The following is a 13,487-nucleotide window of genomic DNA, read 5'->3' on the forward strand; positions in this document are numbered from 1 at the left end:
TTTACAACACTTGCTTATCACTTGCGTAAACATCAATAAAACACTTGTACCCTAAAAGATAATCTCATTCTTCCGGCTTATGTCGATTAACTTACGATTCACTTTGATGTATGAAAATACGGGGTGTACATTAGCTCACTCACAACACAAACAACATAAAGGTGCAAAGTGTAACATACTAGACATGAGCTTAAGTGCTTGTAATTAACCTCAAAAGTATGTCTCGTAATTACGTAGACTAACTTACGATGAACATGACGTACAAAGACTGTAACTCTTATAGTGTACTTACGTAGACTAACTTACGATCAACATTTTTTATCTTTTATTAAATTTTCATGGTTAACAAAGATGTTGTCTTTGACATATTGTCCAACATAATATGTAACATATTACATAAAGATTAAAGACAGAAAAATGCGTAACCAGAAAAAAGATGCAACACAATGATTCAAGCTCCAGATAAGATGTCCGGTTCTTAATTTGTCATTCAAAAAAAGAATGAGCCAGCAATGGCAACAGAGACAACAGTGGTGGCAATGGAGAAAAAGTCAAGGGTGCCAATTGTGGCACCACTATTTGGTGGTGATGGAAAACTTATGTTAGGGAAAGCATTTGCAGGAACTGGTCCGCCAATTGGTGCAGCAACTAAAACTCCATTTTCTGCGGTTCCATCAACGATACCTGAGACATAATATAAATTAATAATTAAAAATATGTTCGTTCTGCAACTTAAGCCCATTTCCATGTGTTTGACCCATAAATAAAAATGCAAGCTCAGGTGAAGGGCCATGTTGAAACATAACATAAGTAATTAAAAATGTGCGTAAAATATTTAGATGAGATGATCACAATTCAACCATACCAATGACATCATTATTTTCAACTGCAATCGGAGCGTTTGCGGCGTCTTTCAAAGCTGCCGGGCCATCAATGGCTGAGGCCATGCATACCATGCCGAAGAAAACGAGGGCAAGAATCATGATTTTACGTGCCATTATATATTGTTCTTGCTAGAACGTACGCTTTCCTCTTAACTTATTGGAGAAATTAAAATACTGCAGTTGAAAAGGAAGAGGAAAATGCAGGGTCTAATATAAGGATGCATGGAACGTAAAAGTAGAAATGCATGGTCATGGTTTACCGGAGTCCAAGGGTAGCCATGAAAGGTTTTAAGATAATAACCACAAATATAAACCAGTACTATTTATTATGTCATTTGACCAGATGTTTGATTATCTGAGTCCACGAATGATGCCACAACTTAAAAAAAGCTATGGAGGAGTTGTTTTTTCTTATCAACAATGTTACTGGTTTCATTTAAAAAATATTTTTAAAAAATTTTTGAATTAAGTTTTGGAAATACAACCTTTTCTTTTAAACTTATGAATGCCAAAGAAATAAAAACTTAAGTTTGGATGTATACACCAAACAAATAAATTTATGACATTTGTTTTTTCTATAAATTATATATTTTTACGGGCTTAAGTCTTAACTATAGTTAAATTATAAAAATATCTAAGAAACTTAAATATTAGAATAAAGCACCTTAAAATTTCACTGTGGGATTAATTGTCAATACGAGAAGATAAAATAAAGGAACGCTGAAATGAATTTATAAACCTGAGTCACAAAAGCAACTTTTTAAGATTATTTCAGGTAAAAATAGATGCCTATTCTAATTGTTTAATCTTTACTCTTTACTCATGTAGTTAAATTTACTAAACTTAATGCATAGGCGTTAGTAAACAGTTCATGATTTGTGTAACATAAAAGGGACAGTTGTTCCGGGTAAAAAGTTACCTGCATTAAATGTTTACACCAACCTGATAAACACATCACATCGTAACCATGATAAATTAGTATGATTTTATATAAACACCCCCTCTACTTTGACACGAGAGAGATTGGCTTAAAGATATGAACCTCAATTTCAGTAATAAGTCACCATTGATTAAGTTACATTCTTGGATGCATCATCTCAATTTTCATTCTTGAAGTCTAACAAATTGTTAATTTCGATGAATATATATTAAGAACCTATTTGGTTTAAATTTTACTAGACTGCTTAGTTTTTCTTTCTTTTTTTCATACGGAACTGTTTGTTATTTACTTAGAGATAGTTATGGAGTATTATGTCTCGTTAAACCATCCTTGCAAACATCTTTCTAGCTAAGCTATCATTTTTTACAAAACTTGGTCAAATCTTTCAAATTTTAAGCTTCAAACTGAGGACCGTTCTTCCAAATTCATTCTGATTATCTTGAAAACTAAAACCGACGATTTACATAAGTCACGATACATCACACGGGGCTAGACATGCCCGAGAACTGGCGAGCGAAATGCAAAAGCTCAAAACGACTGGTTGGGTTCGTTACATCCTCCCCCACTTAAACATACGTTCGTCCTCTAACATGCCCAGAGTTGTTCCGGAAACCATCAAATCGCTGTGTAACCTTACCATGCACATACCCGAGGGTGATACCACATCACCCTATCTCATATAGGTCCGATAACATAATGTAACTGAAATTTTACAATCCAACCTAACCCATAAACCTTAGAACCACATTTCCACTTCTGAAATCATCTACAAGATCATAATCTCATATCTATACTCTGAATAAGTCTGAACAAGCTGTAACAAACCATATCTGCAACCCTAGATGCAATCACAGATATACCGCATAACTCAGACACTTGTAGCGATAACTCCCAATCACGACATCTGCACACAACAACCGAGTACCAATAATAACCTCTTATCAACTGAAGTCTCATTCCAACACTTTCATATACTGCCAATGATAAATGAAACACGTAGAACGTCATAACCATTTCTCAGATCAACCATTCGTGAAGCCACTTCTCCTTTGGCAAGGCCTTTCGCAAACTCCTGAGCCGAACATCAATATTATCTTTCCAACATATTAAAACCGAATCCGTTTGTATTCATTCTAGATCCCAACAATCTCATCTAATTCCAACACAACTACTCTGGTGACATGACACATCAATAAAATCTAAAGCCAGAACTCGTGCAATCCGCGCACCAATAAGCAACAATCTGAACGTACTCAAATCATGAAAATGACTCAAATGAGAGAGTCGTACTACAAGCTCATCGTTGTTGATACCCAATTTTTCCCTATGTATTTCTTTTACATACAAATACTTTCAAATATACATACATATATAAGTATGCCCAAGTGTTTTAGTATTTTTCCAATTTTTTAAAAGATTTTTAAATTGATTTATTGCTCAATAATTATTCCCAAAATTATCACTTTGGTGAATAACTTATTTTATTCTCATATTTATACCAAAATATAGGTAGGTTACTTTTCATATATTTTTACAAATTAATTTGGTATTTTAAAAGCTAAATTGCATATAATTGCAATTTTAGCCTGCTTTAAGATTTAATAATATTTTATAATTATGAAACTGGTTCAAATATTATTAAATTAATATTTATATATTATTAACGGATCCATTGCTTTTAATTTGCTTTCAAAATCATTTTTTACTATTTTTATAAAATAAAAAGGGAAAACTGGCTATTTAAATTTTGGCCTCAGTTCGTTTCAATTATAGCCCCATTACATTTCGATTTTAGCCTAAAATTGACCCAATTTAAAACTCAAATTCGGACCAACCCAATTCCTTTTGACCCAACCCGGTTCCCCACCTACCTTCTTAAATCTAGGCCGTTGATCATTCGGATCAACATCCACTATTCGCCCTACCATAATTAAACACAAGTGACTACCCTAATCCCTCATTCTCACCTGGCCCGCCGCCTTTGAATCCCAAACCCTCTCAAATCCTCTCAAAAACTCTCCGAAACCCTAGCCTCCTCCTACCCCCTTTTCAACCACCGGTCACCGGAATCCATGGCTTCTCAGGCCATGGATAGTTGGTACTCACCTATCTTCACCAGTAAGCCAGGGTTGTTCGAAGCTTCGAGGCCTGACCTCGTCGATTCCCTCTCCAATCTTCTCAGACCTTTGATTTCATGGCTCCTCCGGCCATGCTCCAGCATATTCAAGACTCAGGAGCCTGATTCTTGACCTCTCCGACTCAAGATCGGACCTGTTTCCAAGCCTTTCTCATTTCTAGGGTTTCCCCGAAACCCTAAGCTATTCAAGGTCCTTTCACCGTTATTTGCGTAGATCTATACTGTATCTATGCTTTTCTTTCCATCTAAAGTGTTTTCCCCAAAAGTTTTTTTTTCAAAATCGTTTCTCTTTGATTTTAGGGTTTCTGAAAGGATTTTTTGGGAAAAATCTTTCTGATTTTTATTCTTCTTTACTTTATGTGTGTTTGTCCATACCCTGCTGGTGTGATTACTCTTTATTACGCATGTACTATCTTCTACCTTTTCTTTTCTGCTATGCATGTTAATCCCTGCTTAGTTTTCTTTACTCTTTTACTATGTGTGTTTACCGTTAAGTTATTTGATCTTGTTTACTGGACTCTGTTCATGTTCTTACATGCTTCATCTACTTGTGTTCACGTTTGTATTATCTCCTTCTTATGAACTTGTTTAGCTTCCGAGTTTTCTCAAATATGTTCTTCATAATTTTTCTTCCTTTGTCATTCAAACATGCTATCATATCTGTTTTGTTGAGATTCTAAAACAATGACTTACTTTCTCACTTCCATGTCTGATTCAATTTTGAAACCCTAGGATTTGGGGGGGTTTCCTTTGACGATTTTGATTTTTGAGTTCGGGTTAAGGCTCCACTTTAGGACCCTGAACTCTCAGACTCACTATGAGTCTACAAATTGAACCTGTATCTTTTTGCTTATGATTTTGAACTTCTCTTCGATTAAACTCTCTTCTAAATAATTTGATAGCCTCTTTTTGATTCACATATTTGTGTGCTTTAAATATGAGAACTCTTCTTTCAAAAGGTCTTGCCAACTACTAATTGATTCCGAATTACTTTAATGGTGTTTACTTGATTGTTACTGATTTTCCCTAATAGAACCTTTCTTTACCCTTTTTCTGACTTGGTTCATTCGAACAAAGCTTGCAGCTTTGATTTTACTAGCTGTTTGATTGATTCCCTTTCCTTATTTTTCACAAACCATGTACCATTGGACTTTTGCCTTAAATAAACCCTGTGTATTTACCCTTATTATGTTACTTTGGAATAGGTTTTAATCAAATTCTTTCCTTAATTGTCTTATGCCCGTTCGAAATCAGAATCCCTTAACCAAAGGGAGACTTTATGTGATTGATTGCAAACTATTTCCTTACCTTTTCTTACTTGTTTTCTGCACTATAACAGGGGACTACCCTTCTGCACTTGAACACACTTTGAATTGCATACTCTTACACACACACACACTCTCAATTACAATACTCTTTCAATTCTTTACTCTCTTCTGAGATCTTTTGTACTGCTTGCTTGCAATTTGGCTTATAAGACTTCTGCTTTCACTTATTTGTTTCCATGAAACTGGTATGTCATAATTTTGATTCCAGCATCATCCCTATGTGTTTACTTTACAGTTGCTACACTCTTGGATACTTTCCTATTCATGTTCTGTATTGAATATGCTACTCTCTCTTTGCATCTGCTGTTTGTTGTGAATTCCCCATACCCCTACTCCCTTCTATGTGTTTGAGTTAAGTTTTATGGCCTGGCAGTATCCAAATTGCTGCTCAGGTCTGAACCTGATCCTCAATGGATCTTAACTCCAAAATGTGGCCTAGTAGACTGTTAGGGTATGCCAGCACTCCTTATTGTTGGGTATGACCACCAGTTTACGCTGGACTTCCCCTAATTCCCCTCTATTGCACTTGCACTTACTCCTAGCCTCTAAGTTCTGCCCCCCTCCTATGAGCCTTGCCTTGGGACTTTGAGTTCCCTCTGAGCTTGGACATTTGAGGGCTGGCCCTTCCACACTGCACTATAATCTGATTCTGCAATGATATTTGGGGGTGTAAGCATTTCCTGGAGTTCTTGAAGCTCCTTGGAACTTTGACACATCCCAAATAAGAGAAAGGCTTTGGAAATCGGATCTTTGGAAGTTGGTTTATTTCATATTTCAGACCTGGGGTCTGAATTAGGCTCTCCTTGGTTGGAATCTTTAATTTCTGATATATTTCTTATCTTTTTCTTATTCATTTTGGTTTGTAATAATCTTGTAATAAGCTGCTGGGGTGTTAGTGAAAAAGGGAGGGTCAGTCATGCATGCAAAGGGGTAGATACCATGTTCATAGGAAATTACTATACTTCTGAAATTCTGCATCTCATGTAGATACCATGTTCATAGGGAATTACTATACTTCTGAAATTCTATATGTCATGTAGGTACCATGTTCATAGAGAATTCCTATGCTTCTAAAATTCTGCATTTCATGTAGATACCATGTTCATAGGTTTTTCTGCACTTCATATAGATACCATGTCTATAAGTTGTTTTTGAAATTCTGCATATCATATAGGTAATATGCCTATAGGACTTCCTGCATTTTGCATATGCATCTGTCACTAGGCAAACCTGTTTATAAGATTTAAATAACTAACTGCATATAGATGACCTGCCTATAGGATTTCTGCATGACAATAACAACGCTTAAAATCAGTAACGCCTAGAAAGCATGCCTATAGGAGCTGTCAACCAAACCTGAATCGTCAACTCGCTTATAAGCCTAAAATCAGTAGCAATCATGTTTAATGCCTGCAGATCTTATGTCCCTGTAATTGACAATTCTTTTTTCTGCAATCAGTTTGCTTCTTTATTTTTGAAACTAATAGATATCATGCCTATAGGTTCCGTTTAACACCTAGGCAAGCTTTAGGGTAAAAACTATAATTGCATTAGTCTTTGATAATTACAACCAGCAGGCAGGCCTAATTCGGACTTCTTATCTGAAAATATGTGATAAATTAGCCTGCCTTAATGTTTAAATTTAATTCAGAACTAATCAGTACGTGTAAGACATGCTAAACTATATGATTTTCTCTGATTTAAGGAGGTTTATTTGAGCCGTATCTGCTTACTTGCTTTCCCAATACTTGTTGTATATGTTTTGAATGTCGCCTTAGAATTTTATCCTTTTTAAAAACTACAAAAGCCCCAGCTCCCTTCCCTTTAGGATTAGTAGTTCCATATGCCTCCGGGACTGATAGGATTGGGACGGGTAATAGTATGCAATAAGTAACGATACTATTCCATGCTTTAATACCTTAACGGGGTGGGAAGGGTAGATATGGATATGATGACCGATGCGCTAATATCATGTGCGACCCCTCTTTTTTGATGAGTGATTGCTGGGTATTGCATTGAAGTGATCCATATTAATCGTAAACCTATGACCCCCCTCCCCTTATTTGCTTTCATCTCTTCTCGTGAAACCATTCAAATTTTTTTTTTCATAAATTTCTGTCCTCTCTACTTACCTTCAAAAGTTTTCAACCTAATTGCAATGTTGTATGCAAGTCCTTATTTAAGCCTTGATTGTTTACTTGTAAAGTCACAATTGTAACATGGCTGGAACCACACTAGTGGATCTTGAGGGGTGACTAACACCTTCCCCTCGAGATAATTTCTAGCCCTTACCCGAACTCTGGTTTTTTCCAACTCAAAACTTTCTTAAAGTGTCCTAATGCACTATAATCATTAGGTGGAGACTCTTCACAATTCCAAAACCTAATTCTCGAAAGGGAATAGAGTTGTCCTTCAAATGTCGTATACCCGATTTCGACCCGTAGAAAAAGGGGGCGTCGACAACATGGCGACTCTGCTGGGGAACTTCTTTAGGCTTTTACCATTGCATGTTGCTTGTGACTTTACTATCTCATTAATTGCTTTATTTACTGTCTTTTATTCTTTCACTACGAAACTGACTTGGCTCTTCATGTCTTTTCTTTCCTTTAACTGCTTTCCTTTACTGCTTTATTTCAATACTGTTGTGATTACTGCAATTATTGTAATCATTTATCTTATGAACGTGGAAATACATGTCAATTTGTTTCATTCTTGTAAACTGCATCTTCAACATCATATTCCACTCGTGCCAAACAAATACCATAGCAACGCTTATAATGAGTGGTTGCGCTCTTCCAATATTATCACCCTTTAAATTCGACAAAGGCATATTTGCAGTAAAACCAGTCGATCAGCGGTGCAGTCGACGGTTCCGTGCCTTTCCCTCTTGAGTTGTCCACTCAAGGGTACATGTCTAATACCCCAATAGAAACCTTGCTCTGTTTAATTGTACATGCATCATGGTCAAACCTAGCCGAGTCAGTTATGTTGTCCGCATAATGACTCATTAAGATAACCTTGTCCAAAGTCCATCGGGTTTCCTTGAAACCCAAATGGACACCACCATATTCTGTATATTTATTTAGAGAACTAAATGCTTTTTATGCTGATTATTGGTATTAAATAGTCGAGTTCGGTGGGGGTGAGGTCTTAACCCTTTTGTTTTGCAGAAAATGAATGACAAAGTTCCTAACTTCGGTATGGTAAACATACCTTCACTCTTGCAGACTTGGTGGAGAAACCTCCCATTGAGCAACCAAATCAACGAATGGAAAGAGAGAGTCACCAAGGCTAGTGAGAAGCTAGAATACCTAGAGTACAGCTTGCTGGAATTGGAAGGGAAAGTGAGGAAAAGAGTCATCGACTGTCAAAATGCTGAGGAAGGCAAAGGAGAACGTCTGGCGATAGCATTTTTACTGGAAAATATGCGTGAGCTAGAGGACTTGATCAACGAGAACATTCAACCTGAAGAAGGTTCTTCTGGGACCAAGTAGTTAGGACTTAGGAGTCTTTCTTTTCGCTTTTAATGTAATAAGGCCAATGACCATTAGTGACATTTTTACTTTCCGCTATTTTAGTGTCGTTTTGGGATTCGTCTTATTTTTGTCAATAAAATGAGGCATTTAGCATTATAAGTTCTCCAAATTAATTTGTCGCTAGGCCTACCTCGGGCACAACGAGGCACCCAAATTAGGACACGATTTACATCCTTGCACAATGTGTTTAAATACTGTGACATTTTTCTTCATAATCCTTACTAACTTGTTACCTTTTTTGTTTTTGTTTTCTTTTATTATTCCCCTCCCCAAAGGTTAGTTCGTGCATTCTAGCACCATCATCATACAGTACAAGATCTAAGGGCCCTCCACCTCCTCCTCCTCCGAGTCCTATCCGGAACAAGAACAAAGGTAGAATGGGAGATTCAAGCACCAGAAAGGAAATTGAAAGAATTGAGATTCCTCAGGGTACCCCGATTTCTAAGAAACTGCTGCCCAACTTGAGCAGAAATTATTGAAGTTTCGAGAAGAACTGGACCAAGTTCGGAACTTGGCAAATTTATCATTCTCTCTCACCGCTCCTGATGTCAACTTTCCAAATGCTCAAAATCCCGCACCTCCATAGAACACCCCACAACCACAGATGCAACCCACTCATGCTCAACACTGCAACACATGCCACACTCCAAACAACACTCCACTACTCATTCCTGAACCACTGAACACCATAAATTACCACCTCCACAACACTCCCATCTACGTAGATAACGTACCCCACTACACTCAACCAATCTCAAGTGCACCTGAGTCTGATGACAAGAACTCTCTTATCAGAAACGTAGCAGCAGAACTCAAGAAGTTGACCAGCCGAGTTCAGGGCATGGAAGGAAACAAAGGTATAGAGGGGCTGGATTATGAGGACCTCTGCATTCAGCCAGATGTTGAACTTCCGGAGGGGTACAAACCTCCCAAGTTCGAAATGTTCGATGGCACGGGAGATCCCAGAGTCCATTTGAGGACATATTGTGATAAGCTGGTCGGAGTCGGAAGGAATGAGAAAATCCGTATGAAACTCTTCATGAGAAGTCTGAAGGGGGATGTTTTATCCTGGTACATCAGTTGGGACCCCAAGAAATGGACAAGCTGGGTAGGTATGGCATCAGATTTCATGGATAGGTTCCGATTCAATACAGAGAATGCACCAGATGTATTCTACATCCAGAATTTGAAGAAGAAGCCTACCGAGACATTCCGCGAGTATGCTACTCGTTGGAGATCAGAGGCTGCTAAGCTCAGGCCGGCCTTAGAAGAGGAACAAATGAACAAATTCTTCGTCCGAGCTCAGGATCCACAATATTATGAGAGGTTGATGCTGATCGAGGGCCAGAAATTCTCCGATATCATCAAGCTGGGAGAAAGAATTGAGGAAGGCATTAAGAATGGTATGGTTACTAATCTTGAAGCATTGCAGGCCACCAACAAGGCTTTACAGTCTGGTGGCACGTCCAAGAAGAAGGATGTGAGTGCCGTGATGGTCGCACAGGGAGCCAAATCACCACTAAAATACCACACTTACCCGTCACCTCCACTTACATATCAGCCTATTCCGAATTACCAAGCACCCGCACCCTCTTACCAAAATCCACCACCTATTTACCAATCATCTCCACCTCCCACATATCAACCGACTCACCCAGATACTCTCAACCTACACCTGTTTACCAAGCTTATAATGCCCAACCCTCTCACTACCAATCACCTCCCACTCGCCAAAATTTCCCTAGACCCAGACCAAATTTTGACCGCAGACCTCCAGACAATATACAACCATCGCTGAGCCAATTGACCAGCTGTATTTGAAACTTAAAGCTACTGGTTACGTCTCCCCTATCCCTGCCATAACTTTAGAAAACCATTCCCAGTGGGTCAACCCTAATAAGACATGTGCGTACCACTCTGGCATGAAGGGACATACCATTGACGAGTGCCGCTCGTTGAAGGACAAGATTCAAACTCTGATCGAAAATAAGGTTATCGTAGCAAAGGAGCCTGCTCCTAATGTCCACAACAACCCTCTGCCTGATCACAAAGGTGGAGGCATTCACATGATCGAGATCGAAGATGATTGGGACCCCAAGAGGTCGATAGGATTGATTGCTGAGGGCGATGAGCCAAAGAAACCGGCGGTCACGCTTAACCCAATTGTTGTGCAGAATCAGCCCTCCAAGGGCGATGAAGTAAATATGTCTATACCTCTCGAATTTGAAGCACCTTCTTCTGAAAAGGCGCCCGGACCAATTAAGGTTGAGTTTGGAGTCCCGAAGGCACCTGCACCTTTCGAAGTTACTGTGTTACCACCAATGGTACCTATTCCTGTAGCAATGTCAGACATAACACCGTCCCACTCAAATGCCATACCATGGGATTACACAGCTGAAGCAAGGAGGAAAGGGAAGACCAAGGCGGGAGAAGCAATTGCTGCACAGGGTATGACCAGAACAGACAGGGTTTACACTCCAAAGCACCTAGCTGAGTCCAGTAAGCAAGCCTCTGGACGGACTACTGAAACTAGGCCCGATGATCTTTGGAGGAAAATACAAGCTAAGGAGTATTCGGTCGTTGAGCAGTTAAACAAAACACCAGCGCAGATCTCCATCCTAGCTCTTCTGCAGAGCTTTGACGCACACAAAAATGCCTTGATAAAGATATTGAGCGAAGCTTATGTGCCCAGCAACATAACTGGAGGCGAAATGGCAAATATGGTAGGGCAAATACTGGAAAGCCGCAAAATCACCTTCCACGAAGATGAGCTGCCACCAGAAGGACTGAGTCACAACATGGCCCTGCACATCACCGTGCAATGCGAGGATTACTTTATCACTAGAGTCCTAATCGGCAGAGGATCCACCCTCAACATCTGTCCACTGATCACTCTCAGAACATTGGGAAAGAGCCTGCACGAGATCAAAGATGGAGCCATCAATGTTAAAGCCTTCGATGGGTCCCAAAGGTCTACTATTGGGGAGATTAGCCTATGCCTGCAAATGGGACCAACTTGGTTCGATGTTGACTTTCAAGTGATAGATGTCCCAGCATTCTACAACTTGCTGTTGGGACGACCATGGATCCACGTCGCTGGAGCTGTAGCATCGACCCTGCATCAGGCAGTAAAGTTTGAATGGAATCACCAAGAGGTGATTATTCATGGCGATGGTAGCAACCCCATATATAGTCGTCAAACCATCCCGATGATTGGAGGCAGAAGGAGAATAGGCGGAGAAACATACCACCACATTGAAAGGGTCAACGTTGTAGACAAGGATAAATGATGGGATAACAAGATTGAAAGTATCTTGAATTATTGTGGGTACGAACCCGGAAAGGGACTCGGCAAAAACCTCCAGAGAATCACCAAACCCATTAAGCTGAAGAAACATGGTACTACATTTGGTTTAGGGTATGAATACACTTGGAAGGAGTTCAATGACTGGTCGCCACCATGGCGCGGTCCCTATATCCACTGGAGCATCCGATACCTCGCCTGAAGCAGACTTTCCAGCCGGCAAACATCATATATGGATCAGAGGAAGATGAAGCATTGGCAGCCATAAAGAATCTGTTTCTGGAAGACAATGATATGGACTGCTGTGTTATTTTCGAGGAGGAAGGGGAGGAAGACCCTTCTATACAAGATTCGGGGTAGCAAGGCTAAACAAAAGCACCATGCATCACATTTTTACTTTTTACTAGCTGATTTTATTTCCGCATTGTCTTTAATTTTGAAAAGAGCTCTGATATTCAAAACAATTATGAATTCAGTCGAAGCATTTCAGTTTGTTATATATCTCGCTCTTATTATTTTTTCTATCATTCACTTTATTTTACACGGCATTACTATTACTTGCCTTGACGATGAACCAACGATTGTGATTTGCAACAAGACAACGCAACAAACGGATATGGATTCAGAAGAGGATGATATACCAGAAGAGGTCGTCATAGAGGTTGAGAATTTTGAGAATAGGCCTAAGTCTAACTTGGACGAAACTGAGGTCGTTAATCTGGGAGATACAGAGAATGTCAAAGAAACGCGCATCAGTGTTCACCTGTCACCATCAGAAAAGAAAGAGTACACGGAATTCCTAAAGGAATATGAAGACATATTCGCCTGGTCGTATGATGATATGACTGGTCTCAGTACATCCATTGTAGCTCACAAACTGCCAACAGATCCAACATGTCCGCCGGTAAAGCAGAAGCTCAGGAAATTCAAACTCGACATGAGTTTGAAAATCAAAGAAGAGGTTACCAAGCAAGTCAAAGACAAGGTTCTCAGGGTAGTAGAGTATCCTACATGGTTAGCCAACATCGTGCCAGTGCCAAAAAAGGATGGGAAAGTTAGAGTTTGTGTTGACTACCAGGATCTTAACCGGGCCAGTCCTAAAGATGACTTTTCCTTGCCGAACATACACATTCTAATTAACAATTGTGCCAAGCATGAGTTGCAGTCTTTCATTGATTGTTTCGCTAGGTATCATCAGATATGGATGGACGAGGAAGATGCAGAGAAAATGGCTTTCATCACGCCATGGGGAATATACTGTTACAAAATGATGCCATTAGGTTTGAAGAATGCTGGTGCCACCTACATGAGAGTCATGACTACCATCTTTCATGACATGATACACAAGGAGATCGAGG

The 13,487-nt window shown here is 39.3% G+C and overlaps 1 long non-coding RNA gene across 1 annotated transcript; it reads right to left on the reverse strand.

The window, feature by feature from the left end:
• Positions 1–450: 450 nt before the first annotated feature.
• LOC107815178 (uncharacterized) lies at positions 451–1,065 on the reverse strand. Its single transcript, XR_012709226.1, has 2 exons — positions 866–1,065; positions 451–684 (listed from the first exon to the last, which is right to left on the reverse strand). It is a non-coding gene; the product is annotated as an uncharacterized LOC107815178 (long non-coding RNA).
• Positions 1,066–13,487: the final 12,422 nt, after the last annotated feature.

This window comes from Nicotiana tabacum, chromosome 5 (assembly GCF_000715075.1).
Source record: "Nicotiana tabacum cultivar K326 chromosome 5, ASM71507v2, whole genome shotgun sequence".
Classification (NCBI taxonomy): Eukaryota; Viridiplantae; Streptophyta; class Magnoliopsida; order Solanales; family Solanaceae; genus Nicotiana; species Nicotiana tabacum.